The 17696-nt window shown below is 38.4% G+C and overlaps 2 long non-coding RNA genes across 3 annotated transcripts; one reads left to right on the forward strand and one right to left on the reverse strand.

Annotated features, from left to right (window-relative positions):
• Positions 1-1138: 1138 nt before the first annotated feature.
• On the reverse strand, positions 1139-8045 carry LOC143442990 (uncharacterized). Of its 2 annotated transcripts, XR_013111621.1 has the most exons (4): positions 7817-8045; positions 7666-7728; positions 4987-5098; positions 1139-1360 (listed from the first exon to the last, which is right to left on the reverse strand). It is a non-coding gene; the product is annotated as an uncharacterized LOC143442990 (long non-coding RNA). The 2 variants fall into 2 exon arrangements; XR_013111620.1 differs by having other exon boundaries at positions 7666-8045.
• LOC143442991 (uncharacterized) lies at positions 6476-15259 on the forward strand. The gene is made up of 3 exons (XR_013111622.1): positions 6476-6613; positions 15025-15087; positions 15179-15259. It is a non-coding gene; the product is annotated as an uncharacterized LOC143442991 (long non-coding RNA).
• The last annotated feature ends 2437 nt before the right edge of the window (positions 15260-17696 follow it).

Consider the following 17696-nt stretch of genomic DNA (forward strand, 5'->3'; position numbering starts at 1 on the left):
CCTCTCTTGTTCCCATTCTTAAAAATGATAAATAGAATCATGCATGTGGTCTTTGTGATTGGCTATTTTACCTAGCATAAAGTTAAAATGTTTACCCTTGAAGGTGGGCATGTTGGTTTGCATTATAAGCTCGTCACAAGTACCCAGTGCCAGTTTTAGATCTGTAGTATGACAGATTGGCTTCTATTTTGATGAAAATAGTCACGCCTTTGGAGGCCCTTTTCTGCTGTTGTTTTGTTTGTTTTGTCTTCCGCCTAACATATGTGATGGGGAAAATGAAGCCAGAAGAAAGTGGAAAGAAACAAAAAAAAACAAAAATAAAACAAAAACCAGCCTGCAGAGGCTTAGGGAAGCAGGAGGCAGGAAGAATTCAAGCGTAGCCCTCTCTAGGAATTTAAAGAAATTGCTTTCTTCATCATGCTTCAGAAATAGTTTAAATAGTTGGTCTGCCTGCAAAGGCTTGCAGCCTCTTTTGCAGACATCAAGGAATGTGATTTCAAAAAAAAAAAAAAAATCTGGGAGCCTTTTTAAGAACTTGCCATTAAACACCGACATCTACAGCGAAGAACAGGGGAGGTTTATGCTTAATCACATCAGCTCCTAGATAGCAATTCCAGTTGATGTACGTATCTATCTATCTATCTATCTATCTATCTATCTATCTATCTATCTATCTATCTCTATCATCTGTCTGTCTGTCTGTCTGTCTGTCTGTCTGTCTGTCTGTCTATCATGTATCCATAACAACAATAGCAGGAGTTCAGAAGGCCAAATACCTTCCAGCACACCACAGCCAATCTGCTAACCCCAGGCATTACTACTCATATTGTGTTGACAGAAGGTCCAGCGATTCTTTTCTGTTACAGCTGGAAAAGCATTGCCCACAAATGTTCTCTTTTAGTACAAGAGCAGTGGAAACATGCTAGGACTGTGAACAGCCAGAGATATAACACGAGGTGGCAGTCTTGTCCCAGTGAGCACCGTATAGACTGGTGCAGCATTAAAAACAGGACTTGAAGTTTCAAAGATGTAGTCTGTGGACATGTCTGGGGCTCCCTCAATACACAGACACAGAGACATAGGTGGCTTTCTCAGAAGGCAATACGGTATGTGGTATAGTACAGCAGGAACCAGTGTCTGAATTATGATTTATTGCTCACTATTAGTCATCTTTATGTTTGGCTTTGTAACCCACAGTCACTTTTACACTCAAAACAATATTATATGGTGGTAATTCTATGTTTAAATGGTGTTTTCTTTGGTCTTCCGAGTAAGATCCTGCTTTGTCTTCAGAATGCTTTCAGCCTCCGTTCAGTCCTGAAGTGCAAACAGTTCCTGAATTGTGTCCTTTCTCTTGATCCTGTAATTGTGAGGATAGGCATGTTATCATCTTTTATAGTCATGTGTGATTCCTGGTCATTTTTTTCTGGCTCAGCAAGATGTCACCTTCTAGAAGCTTCGGTTAATAACTTCCAGAAGCAGATATGTGAGGTTTGATATTATTACATTAAAACACCCTATATTGGCACCTAACAAATAGTATCTATTGTTTTCATATGTATCCAGTAATTTTAGTCTGTAGGCATTCCGATATTGTAAATACAAGTGTATTTGTGTATATCTCGTAGATTTTGCCTGGAGGCATTTGGCTCCCCTTCTTAAGTTTCGTGGCACCAGACTTTAGATAGTCTAACACCGTGTCACCTCTCAAATGCACATAACCCCACAACTGTGAAACAGTCTTAGATAATTTTTACCCCTGGTCTGGTTCCATTCAATCTACAAGATCTACAATTAGTCCATTAAAGAAACATGGGCAAATAAACTTTAATTCCTTTCATGAAATTAAAAAGTGTTTTCATAAGCAGAAAGAATAAAGTGTGTGTGTTGTATGTGTGTGTGTTAAGACTAAAACAGGCCGGGCGGTGGTGGCGCACGCCTTTAATCCCAGCACTTGGGAGGCTTAATTGTTTCTTGGTTCTGTTTCCTTGGAAAAACTCTCTCCATTACTTTATGCTAAGGTGGTGTCATTTATCATTGGTGGCGAGGTGTGTTTCTTGGAAGCAGAAAGGAAATGAATTCCATTTCATCATCCAATCTGCCAGTCTGTGTCTCTTCATTGGTGAGTTGAGACCATGAATATTAAGAGTTGTTACTGAAAAAATCATATCAATTCCCGACATTTTGTTGCTTCTATGGTACTTTATTCATCCTCTTTTGATTCAGTGTTCTGGAAATGTTTGTTTCTTTTGCTGTTTAAGGTGTTTTTTACCTTCTTTTCAGTCTAAAGTCCTTTCAGCATCCTCTGCAGGGGATTTGGTAGTCACAAATCTCTTAAATTTGTTTTTAATTTGGAATGCTGTTTTGTTCTCCTTCAATTTTAATTGATAGTTTTTATAGTTATGGTAGTCTGGGCCGACCTTTGTGGCCCTTCATGGTTAACAGAACTTTGGTCCAACATTTTCTGGCTTTCATAGTCTTCATGGAAAAATCTGCTCTTATTGACATGGGCCTGCCTTTGAATTTAACTTGATCTTTCTCTCTTGCATTTTCCAGTATCCTCTCTTTGTTTTGTATATGCAGTTTTTTTACTCTTATAGGCTGTAGGGAGTTTCTTTTCTAGTCCTGTGTGTTTATACTCTGTATGCCTCCTGGGATTTACTAAGCATCTCTCTCCTTTGACTAGAAGAGGTTTTTCCTATTAATTTGTTGAAAATATCTAATGTTCCTTTGACCTATGTCTCTTCTCCTTCTATACCTATTATTTGTAGTTATAATCTTTTTTAATAGTGTCCCAGAATTCCTGTGTTTTCCATTATCAGAATCTTTTGATTTGATATATTTTTTTTTTGAGGGATCCAATTCTTCTATATTGTCTTCAAGGCCGTATGATCGCTCTCCACTGGATCCAGCTCCTTGGTGAGATTTTACTCTTTCCTCTAGATTTTCTGTTAGAAGTTTTCATTTCAAGTTTTATTTTATTTCTCTTTAGGGATTCTCCTAATTAAATTCCATTTTATATCTTGAAAATCTTTAAATCGTTTTCATTATTTCTTTTAATTTGTTATTTTGTATTTTCACAGACTTCATTCCAGCATTCACTCATATACCCTTAGTCCTTTGATTACACTTATCATTGCAATTTTGACATCACTGTTCCATATCTCATCTAAAAAACATCTCTTGGTGAACAATCACATGGCAGTATTAATTTTTGGCAGAGACATGTTGTTTTGGTTATTCATATATGTGTATTCATGACTGGATCTATGGATCTGGGCTTAGGTCACTTGTAGGTTTCTTGGTGTGGAAATCTTGCCTCTCTTATTGAATGGGTGTGTCTAAGGCTCTGTTTCCTGTTTTTCTGACTTGTCAGGAGATTGATGTATTGCATTAGGGCTTTGATCTCAGTCTTTGGAAAATCAGCATTGATGTCTGAATTGCAGATTAGAATGAGACCAGCTCAGCTCCAGGTCAGTGAGGTTTCTCGTCAGGAGTCCACCTTCCGTGGAGTTAGAAGATTCTCACAGCCTGTCTTCATGAATGGGGTCAGGGCTCAGATTTTTTTTCCTCAGGTGAAGGTTGCTGCTAGAATTGTCAGTGTAAACCAAAGATCCCTACCTAAAGAGTGGGTCCAGGACATGCTATCTGATTTCTAAATATTTATTGTGTAAGTGTAGCTTTTATTCTCCAGAAGTAGTTGTCTCAGAGGCTTTCTGCCTCCGTTTGCTTACCTAGGCCTGGTCCTAGAACCTTCTAGTACAATCTTCTCTAGACCCAGGATGTTATCAGCCTCTGAGACTTACTGTTGAAAAAAACCCTCATCCGTTCTTGTTCTTTCTGAACTCTAGCTGGCTGGTTCAACTCAGCTGAAAGCTCCTCTCCACATGAACAGATTCAATCTGGCTTCTCTCAGCCTCTCCTGAATCTCTCTGTTTGGCCTCATACTAACTTTGGTGATATGTTCTAATCTTCTGGCTCCTTTTCATTCTATGTCTCATTCTGTCTTTATCTATGTCTAGATTGTTCAACCTGTCTCTGTTCCATCGGCCAAGTAAAAGCTTCTCTCTCTCTCTCTCTCTCTCTCTCTCTCTCTCTCTCTCTCTCTCTCTCTCTCTGTGTGTGTGTGTGTGTGTGTGTGTGTCTCTCTCCCTCTCTCCCTCCCTCCCATTTCTCTCTTCTCATGAGAATTTTGGGAGTATCCTATTCTCCAAAACCTTTCTGTAATTGTCACTTTGCCACAGAATTAGACATTACTTCCAAACATGGCTGCTTGCTTCCTTTTACAAACTAACTTTACCCTAACAACTAGAAACAAAGTTCTTTTCTGCAAACAACACAATCTTGGTGTTTACAGTGTGATCAAATATCCTGCAGCATCATTATTTTTTAAAGTTACAAGATTAATTAAGCATCATCAGCACTGTAGAGACCCATAACAATGATTTTCCTGGATAATAGCTTGTTTTCTGCTATAAAATGGGTAAGTGTTGTTGGCTCCTTCTCTAGCTATAATTTATACTAACAATTTCCACAATTATAAGTTCTTACCCTTAATAAAACTTTTAGCACCTCCCTGCTAATTAACACAAACTTAATGTTTTTTCTTAAATATTTAGTATCATTTCCTTGGGTCAAAGAACAACACTGGTACAGGATCCTGTTCTCAACCATGAAAAGTTTATCTTTTTAAAAAGATCTTATGCAGAATTGTGAATAGTTATGATCTGGTAAGAATCATTTACCTAGGTAATTAAAAAAGATTGTTCACAAATGTATTGCCAAATTTAGAAAACCAGCCTCCCCAAGGGACATAATAATGGTGGAACTGTATTAGTCTCAGGCTTGAGGAAATAAGGAAGGAGAATGGGTAGAAAACAGAAGACGGAGATAGTTTTGTATATTCTTCATGGCTCAGTCACAACTGGCACATCCCACAGAAAGATGCCTAACCAGGCAAGGAGCAAGCAGTATCAACATCTTTACCTTCACTTCATTGTCCCGACAACTCCATCTGCACAGGAGTCCGTGAACAGGATCCATATGACGTAGAGGCCATAAGACTCAGCCAGTAAGCCTGTCCACGTAGGTCAGCTTCCTGTGGCAACGATTAGGGTCAAGTATGTATGATGTGGCTCTACTGCAATGTGTGAGAGCTCAGTACAGACGTTAACTTGTCCACAACTCAACCCCAGCAGCTATTCTCTATTTTTATTAAACTGATATGAATGCATCTGTCATGCATTTTTATGGTGTCTACAGGACAATGCTCTATGTTTAGTTTCTGTGAAAAAAAGATTTTTATTTGCCTGCTCCTTTCATCTACTCGGTCAGTTCAGAGTCCTTCTTAAGACAGTGTTTGAAGGCTGTACCTACACATGGAAATCTGGGAAGTAGGAGGAGGGAAGTAAGAGGAACAAAAACCTCTACCGCCTTATGGAGTACTGTGAGCACGATGAATTATGGCAAGAGCCGAGGTAAATGAGACTCGGAAATGGGCTGGTTTCCATTCTTCAGAGGTTCTTTTCAAAAAAAATTTAATTTTCTTAATTTTCATGTTATTGTTTACCTGTGGATGGGTGTTTTGCTTGCCTCTGTCTATCACATTAACTGCAGCATCAATAGAGGCCAGAAGAGGGCATCAGATTCCCCGGGACTGGAGTTACAGGATAGTTGTGAGCTGCCAGGTAAGTGTTGGGAATTGAATTCAGGTCCTCGGAAAGATCAGCCAGCGCTCATAACCTCTGAGCTACCTAGCCAGTCCTACTTCAGAGATGTTCTAGGATGGCCTTCTGGGGCATAATTCTGTTGATTCCTATTCGTATTCTCAAAATGATTCATCTTGAACTTCAGATGTCTGTTGTTGATTATAGGGCTCTGAATTTTCTTTTCCTGTGTTTTCAAATTCATTGTTTAAATTTATTACGCTTTCTTTGGTTGCTAGGAATGAACTAACTAGGATCTGGGCTAAAGATATTCTATATAATCATGGTTGCTTGTTCAAGTACTCAAGAAGTTTGGGTGGTGAGGAAGTGGATTTTCTGAGAAATGCTACTTAAAGTTTACCTTTACTAATCAAACTTTCACCCAAACCTGCAACCAAATTAATAATAATGTGCTTTGAGATCATTTATGTACCCATTCTGCTTACCTACTGTGTACTTAATCTGTTCAGTATCAACTGTACTTTAAGAAAAACAATGTTACTAATCTTGTTGTGCTTTAGAGTCCCGGCCGTGTACTACCATGTGCTCCCCTCTTTTTTTTGTTACCCATTGGTGACCCTGACTTAGAACAATATATGTGTGCATAAGACGTGGTGGCTAGACTTAAGACCATTTTCTGAAAACAGCAAGGCACTGAGAACAATGTCCTCATACAAGAAAAACATTGAAATCATCATGTGGGTGTAGACAGATAGTGTCTGATTTTGGCTTTGTGGCTTTTCTGCGTCAATAGGGCCAAAATACAATTTTCTCCTTTGTGAAAAGATTAAGACAACATTTACCCATTCTTTTTGATGATATAATCATTGTGTTGGTCAATAGCATTTATTCAAGATACCAGATCAGAGATCAGAGCTCTCTGTTAGACAAACCAGGACCTCTCTTGGGTAAGTGCCATTGAGGGGAAACAGACACTTCTCAGGACACAGCTGTGTGCTCAGTTGAATGTAAGCCCTTTGTGGCCTTCTGTGAATAAATTTGGGGATTTGTCTTTAAATCTTCCTTCTGAATAAACAATATGTAGGCTACCATCACAATTCACTACCCTATTCTATTTTTTTTTTAATGTTTAAAACGTTTGTAAATCATATACTCTGAAATCCTCCTGCTTCTCCTTTGTTTTTAGTCCTTTTTCCCACAGACATGAGAAGTGTTGGTTGGTCATCTAGGTCACACTGCTTCCCATCCTTGAAAGCAGAAACACCTGCTATTTTTCTGTTGTAATTCTATTACATAGTCTTTCCATTTGAGTTTTTGTCCTTTCTTTCTCTTTACTTAATCAATTATACCAAACTTTAAAAAATTACTAATATTTGTTGTGTGTATGTACCTTATTTAGAATATATACTTTAGAATGCTGACAATCTTTTAAAATTTATTTTTCTTCCCCCCTTTCATTGAAATCAGATTCCTTTCTCATATGATATTTTCTCATTACAGTTTTCCCCCTGTCTGCTCCTCTCAGTTCCTTCTCATCTCCTCTCTCGTCTGGATTCATTCCCTCTTAGTCTCTCATTAGAAAACATTAAGCTTCTAGGGGATGATAATAAAATACAGCAAAATAAAATATAAGAGAAACCAAAACCAATTTCATTGAAATTGGACAAAAGGAAAGGAGCCCACTAGAAGGCATAAGAATCAGAGGCCCACTCTCTCCACACTCAGGAATCTCATGCACACACTAAACTGGAAGCTAAGTATATATACACAGAGGTCCTGGGGTAGACCATGCACATCCTATGCAGGCTGCTCGGTCTCTGTGAGTTCATGTGAGCTTTGCCTATGTTGATTGATTTAGAGTCCTGTTTTCTTGGTGGTCTTCATCCCCTCTGGCTTCTGTATGCATTCAGTCTCCTCTTCTAAGGGGTTCCCTGAGACCTCAGAGGAGGGATTTGATGGAAACATCTCATTTAGGGCTGAGTGTTCCCAGGTCTCTTACTTTGTCTGGCTGTGGGTCTCTGCTGTTCCCATCTGCTTCAGAAGGAAGCTTCTCTGATGATGGCTAAATTATGTATCGATCGATTAGTATAGCAGAAAAATCACTGGAAGTAAATAATTTTACTAATATTTTAAATGAAAAATGTTGTCACCTTTTTCTTCTTAATTTGTAGCTTCTGGAACAATTAAAAAAGTTAGTGGTTTCATATATAGAAAAGTTAATAAGGTTTCATCTTCTTTGTTTTTGAGACAGGGTCTCAGCATTTAGCTAAGGCTGGTTTCTAATTCATGGCAATTCTCCTGCCTCAGGCTCCATAGTTTGAGACTGTAGGCATGGCCACTGTGTCCTGCCCTGTGTCAAGTTTAGCAATTTGCTTTTCTATTAACAACATAATCAATATTAAGTGGTTAAGTCCAATTTGGGTTAGAATTGTGGCTTATTTTATAACTTGCTCTCTAACCTTGAATAAGTTACCCAACCTCTGAAAATCAGTTTCCTCATTTCCTGTGAGAGTTAACCTGGAAGAAGAAGAAAAAAAAACCTTGTAAGATTCCCTGCTTGGCACATACTAAGTGTCCGACAAATGCTGTTATTATAATTATCTGTATCCACTGAACATTTTCCCACTTAACTAAAACACCATTGAAATGCCTGTCATCTATTATTGGTTTGAAGTCCAAAGGTAGAAGAAGAACTTAATGTTTAAAAGTGTTCATGGCCATGGAGTGAGCGTGACATGACAAACAGAAGGTTGGATGAACGCCAGGAAAGCCAGAGTTGGCTGCAATCCTGGCAGTTTGACAAGAATAATTTGAATTGCTTAACGGTGCACAAAGGTAAAGAGGAAATCTCTCTTAGCACGTACAGTGTCTTCGCCCCTTAGTTCTCCTGAGACATCTATGAGTCAAGAAAATTACATACTTCTATAATGTATGTGTACGGTCTACTTACTCTGACATAGTGTTGATTTCTAGAGGAGAAAGGACCTTTGCAGAGTTATTTTATGGACTAGCTGAAGTGCACTGGGTATTTAAAAAACCAGGAAGCAGCAGGAATTTTCTGGGGCTCTTGATCTCTATCAGACTTGAGTAGCTTTCTTTGAGGAAGCCTGTAATGCTCAGTGGAAGAAAAAAAAACCTGTCTAATTAGTTCAATTCAGTTCCGTATATATGACCTGAGTATCTGCAATCTAACAGGATGGTGTCCATCAGCAAAAGAGGTTGTATGTTCATATATTACTTCAAAATATAACACAGCACATTCATTTAATTACCATTAGGGTTGCCATATTATTAAAATAATTATGGTATAATATATAAGCCTGTTGAGGCTCCAAAAACAACTTGTGGCTAATCTGGTTATAAAAGCAACACGTTTTAATTTTCATAGCACCCTGACATTTTAAGAAAAAATACTGAAGCATTAATATTACCATTTTTAACAATAACAGTTTCTTGAATACATGAACTTTAGCAATTTAGATAGTGAGTCTTTGGGTGCTTATCTGGGCAAGCTTATTTTGTCACACAATTTATTGACATAATTTGCCAAGTTTTCACTTTATTAAAGCTAAGGTTTCTGAAACACAGCATCCTTTTTTCCCACAGTCTCTGTTTTTTTTTTTTTCCACCCTGCAGTCTTCTCTTTGTTGCTTTCTTTCTGATCATAATGCTTTTCTTTCAAACTCTGGTTTTCCAATTAAGCCTGTGGAAGTCAATTAGGCTTTTTAATATTGTCACTAATAAGATGCTTTCTATAACCATTGTCTAGTTCTCTTTGGATTATTAGATACAGATTTAAAACCACTAATGTTAAAATAACATAATATGCTGTTTAACTATGCTTACTTATGCTGTCTATGGGGGAGGGAGGGTCAGAGGGAAAGAGAGAGAAACAGAGAGAGACCTATTCTCTCTATGTTCTGCATATGATAATAGGCTCAAATGAATTAGAAATGCACCAAACAGCAGAACATAATAGACATAAGAGAGATTAGAATTTAGGCTCATTTCCCCCCCTGTATTCAGCATCTTCTGTACACTCAGCAGAGTCCTCAGCATTGAAATAGTATCACAGCGACTTTCCATGTACCCAGCATAAAAGAAGACCTTTAAGCATTCTCAAGTGTTTGGTCTCTCTGCCATAATGTATTTACATCATTTATCTTTGGAAATTTTTCGTGGAGCAGATGTAATAGAAACAGGATTGCTCTAACTTTGTTATAAGAAGCCATCTGGAAGTCGTGGTATATGCTGTGTAACTGGATAAGCAGTGGAAATATTTTGCAGTTTCACAAGAACATTGGGCCAAAAAACAAAAAAATAAAATTAAATTAAAACCCTAAGAGATCAGAAAATTATATCAACAAAAATTTGAGAATTTGTAATTTTTATCTTTTTAAAATACAAATTTTCCCCATAGAAGTGAAGTAGTTACAGAATAACTAGAAACTTTAATGGGAGTGGGAGTGTGGGTAGAACTTGTTCAATTCTACAAATTTTCTACAAATGCATGCTTGTGGTTGATGCTTCCTCTCCCAAATCCATGTTTCAGAAATGTAATTATATTCACAGTGAATATATAATTTCCATTCTGGCTTTCTTTTATTTACTGTAATAAGAAAATGGGCAATAAACTTTCAAGAAAGAAAATTAAAAAGGAACAGTTACATTTCAAATAATGTTTTATTATGAGTCAATGATAAATCTTAGTTACAGAAAGAATGACAATGTTTTATGTACAAAAGACTTTAAAGTATAATTTGTCAGATTAAAGTAAAAAACATAAAGTAGAATTTATTATGGATTTTTTTTTACTTTTACATTATACAAGTTTTGTAGAAAAAAATTTTCTTATGCAGTTCCATATTCAGGCTTTTTCCTTATTTAGCTTAAGGCTCCCAAGTGCTGTTGCTTTTGGAGGGTTTTCTAGGTAGAATTCAGAAATATAAAGAGAGAAAATAGAATATTTGAAATTTCTGTATTCATTTATTTTTGAGACATAATTGCTAATCTAGTAGACTGGCTTCAAACTCCCTATGTAGCTTCAGATGACCCTAAAGTTCTGATCCTCTTCGTTCTACTTCTTGCGTGCCGGGGCGATGGAGGAGTATCACAAGACTGTTTCCATGGTGCTGGGATTTCCTCTCAGGGCTCTGTGCATGCTAAGCTTACTAAACAAGCTACAACCACACGTCTCTGAAACTTATATTGAGAGTTAAGCAGGAGGAAGTTTATAGAAGAAGCAACATAGCAAAAATGTTGAGAATCCTAAATTTGATACGTACACTTTATTTCTTGCTCTACTGATATGTAAACTTGAAATTCTTCAATAGAGAAAAGACTGGTACCACCAGAGTTTGTTATAAAAACCTTGAAATTTAAGATTCATAGATAAACAACCACCACCACCACTACCAACAACAACAGCAACAAACAAACAAACAACATTTTCTGAATTATTTACGTCCCCTAAATGTAGCAAGAAGCAAGCCGTTAAATTTGGATTAGCGAGTTTCCTCCTAACTTAGAAGCGTTACAGCTTTGTGGCTAAAGGACAATACTGGCTCTTCTTAAGGATAAGTTGAACTTGAAGAAAGAAAGAAAGCAAGCCTGAATCTATATCCTATATCCCCAGGAAACTGAAGAGGGGAGAGCGAGAAGGCACTTATTCTCCATCCTGACTTCCTCCTCTAGGCTAAAGTCTTGGAGGGTAGAAGTGAGCAGACATGTCTACATGAGAATGTATTTTAATGCTACATCAATAAGTAATATACACATCTGGTAATTATTCCAATCAAACAAAATTGTTTACCAAATAAGTTAGCCATCCTCTGACCTAGAACTCTTGGATCCTATCTGGTGAGCATATTTGGGAAGAATGAAATGGAGGAACACAGGGAGAAGGTATGTGTATAGGGATGGGTTGGCACATCCCTCTGTGTGGAGGGTATTATTCAACTCCATTAACCAGTCTATGGAGAGGTCTTGTTCTGGCATGGGGCATAATGCAAACGGGCCGTGACATTTCTACTCCCAGTTGTCCTCCTTCAGGAGAACAGGGAACAGATGACATGGCTCTTTACCAGCTGGAATTCAGGATCGGTGCACACCTAGAAGTCAGCTCATGTGTCATCCTCCCACTTTCCCTAAACCCCGAGGGCACATGAACCCTGTCCTCTCACACTGCCGCATGCCACGTAGGGGGCAGTTACTGCAGTAGCCCTGAGCAGAGATTGCTAAAGGAAACAAAACAAAACAAATATACACCGAGTTCTCAAACAGACTTTCCAAAGTAGAAGAAAGAAAAATTATATTTAAAAAGTTAATTTTTATTCTTTTTACCACTCAGTGAGGAGAAGATACAGTGACTAGCTCTGGAGGGGAAAAGGACCGTTTTTTTTTTTTTTTTTTTTTTTTTTTTTTTTTTTTAAGTCCATGTATCTGAGTGTCTCGAGAATACATTCTTAATGTTACGGGGGGGGGGGGGGGGGGCATGTATGTATCTGGCAGTTAGTACAAATAATACAAATTAGCTTCTGAAATCAGTAAGCCATTGTGTAGCTGGCATCTTTTGAGTTATATTGTAACAACCCAGAGACTACTATTCTTGAAAGACTCCTGTTTGCCTACTAACATCGCTTCTATGTTCTTTAGTAATAGGCCTCAAGTTTTTTCCTGGGCATTGAGTCCATGGTTGCATTTTCCGTCTTTCTTGGGATTAAATGTCCCCATGTAATGATTTTTTGGATAGTGGATTGGGTAAGAATGATAATGAACTCCTTCTCTGGGTTTATTCTTTGAAACGAAAAAGCCCACTTCCCCTCCAACTTTTAATGGTCAATCTGTAGCATAGCCAATGCATAAAGAAGTGTGGCTGTTTAATGTCCCTGCCTGGGACCCAGTGGTGTGCGCTATAGTTTAAAAATTATGTTATTAGCGTGTGTGCCTGGGCACACGTGTCTGATGTGTGTGATTGTACATGGCACCTGTGTGGAGGTCAGAGGACAACTTTGTTCTTTCATTTCTCTTCTCTTGATATTACATGGGTTATAGGAGTTGAGTTCAGATAATCAGGTTTGTGTTGTTGGGTGGCAAGTTCCTTTACCCACAAAACCATCAACTTGGCCCTGTCTCACACTTTTAGAAGCTGAATGGGACCCATCTTTGACAGAATGTCAATGTTACTTAGCTCATGACTGGATATACTTAAGAAAAGATCACAAACACACACACTCCTATAATTCATCTACTTGGGAGGCTGAGGCATGAGGAGGCCAATCTGGGTAACTTATGAGCACTTATTTGTTTGTTTTGTTTCATTTTAAAGGAAAGAAAAACAAATGAACAATAAAAACAATCTCCCAAAGAAAACATGTTAAGATATGCTGAGAGTCTAGTTCCCAGCCCCCCCCACCCCCCCAGAAGATAATTTAGAAACAGGATACTCTTTAGTCCTTTTTACTGGTACTTTCATAGGATACAGATGTGTTCTGATAGAAGATGACTGGGGCACAGGGAGGGTACCAGGTGAGGAGAAAGGCTGGAGTACAAGCACAGAAACCACCAGTGCCACCAGTGGCTAGAAGCCAGTGGAGTGCATTCTTCCTGAACACCTCTTGAGGCAGAATGGCCATACTGCCCCATTGACCTGAGAGTCTGACTTCCCAAAATAGAAAGAGTAAATGTCAACTTTAAATTATCCAGTTATCAGTGTGTTTCTGTCTCACACCTAGCAAACTAATACAGTGTATAGAAATAAAAATGTAATTGATAAATGCATTTTTATAGCATTTATGGCTTAAGATATCATCACACAGGGGAGGAATCTGTACCTTTGAAGACAGAGATGAAAAAACATGAATAACTGAAGGATTAAGAAAAATCAAGACACCAGTTAGTTCTTCAGCTATCCCTTCCTCTCTACACTCCAAAGTTAACAACCCTTCCCTCACTCCTGCAGGAGACTGTAGATTTATTTAATAGTTATTGTATCAGGAACTCTGGATTCAGGAGGAAGCAAGAATGACATAGCATATTAGAAATTAGGAAAATAAGTAAAAGTATTTAAATTTATTTATTTATGTATTTATTTATTTATTATTTGATACTGATAGTACTGGTAGCCCAAACTATCCTGAAACTCACTATAAAGATCAGGGCAGCTTCAAAAACAAAATCTGCTTGCTTTTGCTTCCTAGCTGTTTAGATTACAGTTATATGACACCATGTCCAGTGCAGATAAAATTGTTTTGAAGTTTTCTACTCAGTTAGGGCAATAGAATATTACAACTCGCTTTTAAGCAGAATTATACACAGTTGGAGTTACTGTGTTCTGAACTTTAGAAAAATGCAAACACACAAAAAGCTTAATTTTCCTAGGCATTGGCATTTCTAGGAACTCCAAATGTCTACACAAAGAAGAATTTTCCTAGTTCTGTATACAAATAAACTGTCTGACCATAGAAGTCAATTTATTTATTGTATCTCTAATTTTCTATTTGGATATATCACATTATATCAACTATACACATTTTTAGAGTTACTGATACATGTAAATGAATTATATATGTGCTTGTTTGTATAGTATATGAACATTTACAAGGCATGCATAGACCTCAAGCTGTGTATATGTTAAGGAACGAAAAAAAAAATTGCTAATGCTTGTGGGTACCCTGGGGTTTTATTGATATAACTTGAGAAATACTGTTCTAGGTCCTGGGAGTTAGGGGGGGATGATATAGGCCCTAGAGAGCACCTTGGAGGAATTGTTCAATAAAATGAATAAGCATAAAGCTTACTGGGTAGCTTATAATGTTGGCAAAGTGATTGTTTCTGCAAACAATATATTTCCATTTTGTTCTTCTTGTTCTGCTAATGTCTTGTTGACCAACCTTCAGTCCCTGTAATAATGAGAAATGTCATGTAGAAAGATTGAAGCTTAATGCTGGATTTCAAAGGTTCAAGGATAGAAAAAGCCGGGCAGTGGTGGTGCAGGCCTTTCTTTAATCCCAGCACTTGGGAGGCAGAGGCAGGCAAATTTCTGAGTTCGAGGCCAGCCTGGTCTACAGAGTGAGTTCCAGGACATCCAGGGCTACACAGAGAAACCCTGTCTCGAAAAACAAAAACAAACAAACAAACAAAAAAGATAGAAACAATTTCTGGGGTGGTGAAGAAGCTTCTCATTGCAGTTGTTCACTCTAACTAATGTTACTCAAGATTGGTCAGCGAGTGGATCAAATCCAGGGGCAGTCAGTATGTTTCAGAAGACCTAGCTGCCAGGTGTTATGCAATAATATTTTAAAAAGATTTTATGGATGCAGCATCCCTTTCACTAATGGAAGACACTGTCTCATGGCAGGCATCCTGGTCCTCTGGATCTTTCAACCTTTCTGTCCCCATTCTCTGAGATGGTTCCTGAGCTGTGAGTATGGGAGTTACACTGAAGTTGGGCTGGGCATTCCATAGTCAGTCATTCTAACTAGATGCATATCTCTTATACACATGTGGAAAAGCCTCTGTAAATAGATGGAGCGGCTGCCATCTGCTATACATTGAAGCTTCTTTAATAATGACAAGAGCTACACTTATCGGTGGGTATAAAAGTATTTAGAAAATACATTAATTTAGGAAAACAGCAGTAGAGTGGTCTGCTCTTGTGTCTATCGAGGTTGTATGGATTCATAAGGCATTTCCTTTGTCTCTATATAGACAGAGATACTTTACTGAGTTGGCATACTCTGGAGGGTATTTAGGCAGCTGGAAGCTCATCTTAAAATTGATTAGATCATTCACAGTGTGGGATGTGTTGAGGAATATGCTTTACTAAAGCTTGTCCTGCTACTCTGCCGACATCCTGAGATACAATGGGAGGCTAGAACATTCTCCTCCAGGTAATAAAGTCATGAGTGGGTTTGGGGCATATTTGTCAGAGTAACTTTGGAATGGCAAATACTTCTAATTATTTCCCCCTTACATTCCCTGCCTGTGAAGCAAGAGAGTTCCAAATCCCATTGGAGAGAAAAGCTAGAAGAAAGGAACAATCAAAGAAATTCTCTCCATGAAGGGAGAGTCATACCAGAGATGAGTGGTCAGTAACTCTTGTGCTGATGATAAATGCCAGAGGTCTTTTTGAAATAAAAGGAACAAGAAAACTATATTGCAAACAATATGGACAATGTTGACAAGAGTTGACAAAAAGCAGAAGGAAGGGTACCTTCCTGGCTGCCCTCCTGGGGTGGTGTTGGCAAGTTTTAATTTGGTGTTAAGTGACCTCTAATTCTGGTGGTTAGTATTCCATGGCCAGAGTCAACAAATTTTCAAGAACTGGTGAGGTTCATAGAAGAACACAGAATAGATAAACATGTGTGGGTGGGTTCTCCAGGATAAGACATGTTGTGAATGTTCTAGATGAGTTTTCCATTGACATTGGACTTTCTGATAAACTCTTGCCAAAGAGACTGTTACCTTCTAACATGGTTTGGGCCATTGTGCCTGAGATCTGCTCAGAACACCATGTTCTTAGTAGCATCACGAGGACTTAATGCTGAGCAGAGTGATGGCATTGGCCAGGACTTCACTTCTAATCTGGGGCTAACACAAAGGATGATTAGGATTTAACTCACCAAATTTGCCAAATACAGAAGGACCTATTCTTTTTCTTGAGAGTATTTTTAGTTTTATTTTATTTTTATTCTGTATACTTGAATGTAGTTCCATATTCCTCAGGACTCTATCCTATCATAGGCTAGCCTATCTATGAGTGTGAATTATCCTTTGAGAATATTTAAAATCCTGTGTAGCTGAACACACCATAGTGCCTTCTGCACTTAAGCCCAATGTGAAGCTTTGCAGGGACCACATTTGGATACTGTCACATTTCCACATTTCGTTGCAAATGAGTCTGATCCACCACAGTTGTAAAGCTCCTCCTTCAGGTCCATCTGTTGGCCCATGAGCTTACTGTATATGCCTTGTATTCATTTGTCTAAGATATGATTGAACTATTAAGATTCAGTTTGGGGGCTGGGGAGATGGTCAGTAAATACTTGCTTTTTGCAAGCACAAGGATATGACTTTGACCCCTAGAACTCATATCAAAAAAAAAAAAAAAAAAAAAAAAAAAAAAAAACCTGATGTGATGGCTCACACTTGTTATCCCAGAACTGGGAAGGCAGAGCTGGCCAGCTAGCCTACCTCCTCAGTGAGCTCCAGGCTAGTGAGAGACTCTGTCTCAAAAGAAAAGATGAAGAGGTATATGGTACCAGAGGGATGACACTCAAGGTTGTCTTCTGGCCTCCACATGCTCTCTTTCTCTCTCTCTCTCTCTCTCTCTCTCTCTCTCTCTCTCTCTCTCTCTCTCTCTCTCTCTCTCTGTCTGTCTTTCTCTATTTCTTTTTCTCTCACATGTACCAGTACATACAGACAAACATGCATATAATACCCCCCCCCCTTACACATAGAGAAGATTCAGTGCTACAGCATTGCCAGACATGAGGGCGTGACTGACTTAGAGGGCTCACGGGATAGCTGAAGGTAAAGGACTAAGCTGGTAAGGCACTGCTAGTTTAAGAGCTTTCTAAACACCGTGTAATTGTGGTCATGTCTGTTCTACAGAGGGTCTCCCCATTTTGGCCTGGATGGGTGCTTTTTGGGAACATTTTCAAGAGTTTCAAGTGAGAGGCAGTGCTGACTGCTTTTGGCTTTCTCATCAGTCTATCCGAATCCCGTCCTCTTCCTTCCCTTTAGCGGCTGATAGGCTGACATTAAGGACGCACTCATCCTATCCTCCTTCCTCACGACCTCCTCCTCTCTTTCCCCTCAAAATGCTTTCCATTTTATTTTCAAGTAGAACGTAATGTCCCTTATTTATAGTCAGAACCTCACATCTAAGGTTTGGAAAAGAAGACCAACAAAGGGCAGTCCAGATTGAGACCATTCTGCTTTTGCTTTTGATAGGCACATGAATGAGATAAAATAGTAGAATCTTTCCGAGTCCAAACTACCAAGATGATAGTTCCTCTTGGACACTCT

Source organism: Arvicanthis niloticus, chromosome 7, assembly GCF_011762505.2.
Source record: "Arvicanthis niloticus isolate mArvNil1 chromosome 7, mArvNil1.pat.X, whole genome shotgun sequence".
NCBI classification, from domain to species: Eukaryota; Metazoa; Chordata; class Mammalia; order Rodentia; family Muridae; genus Arvicanthis; species Arvicanthis niloticus.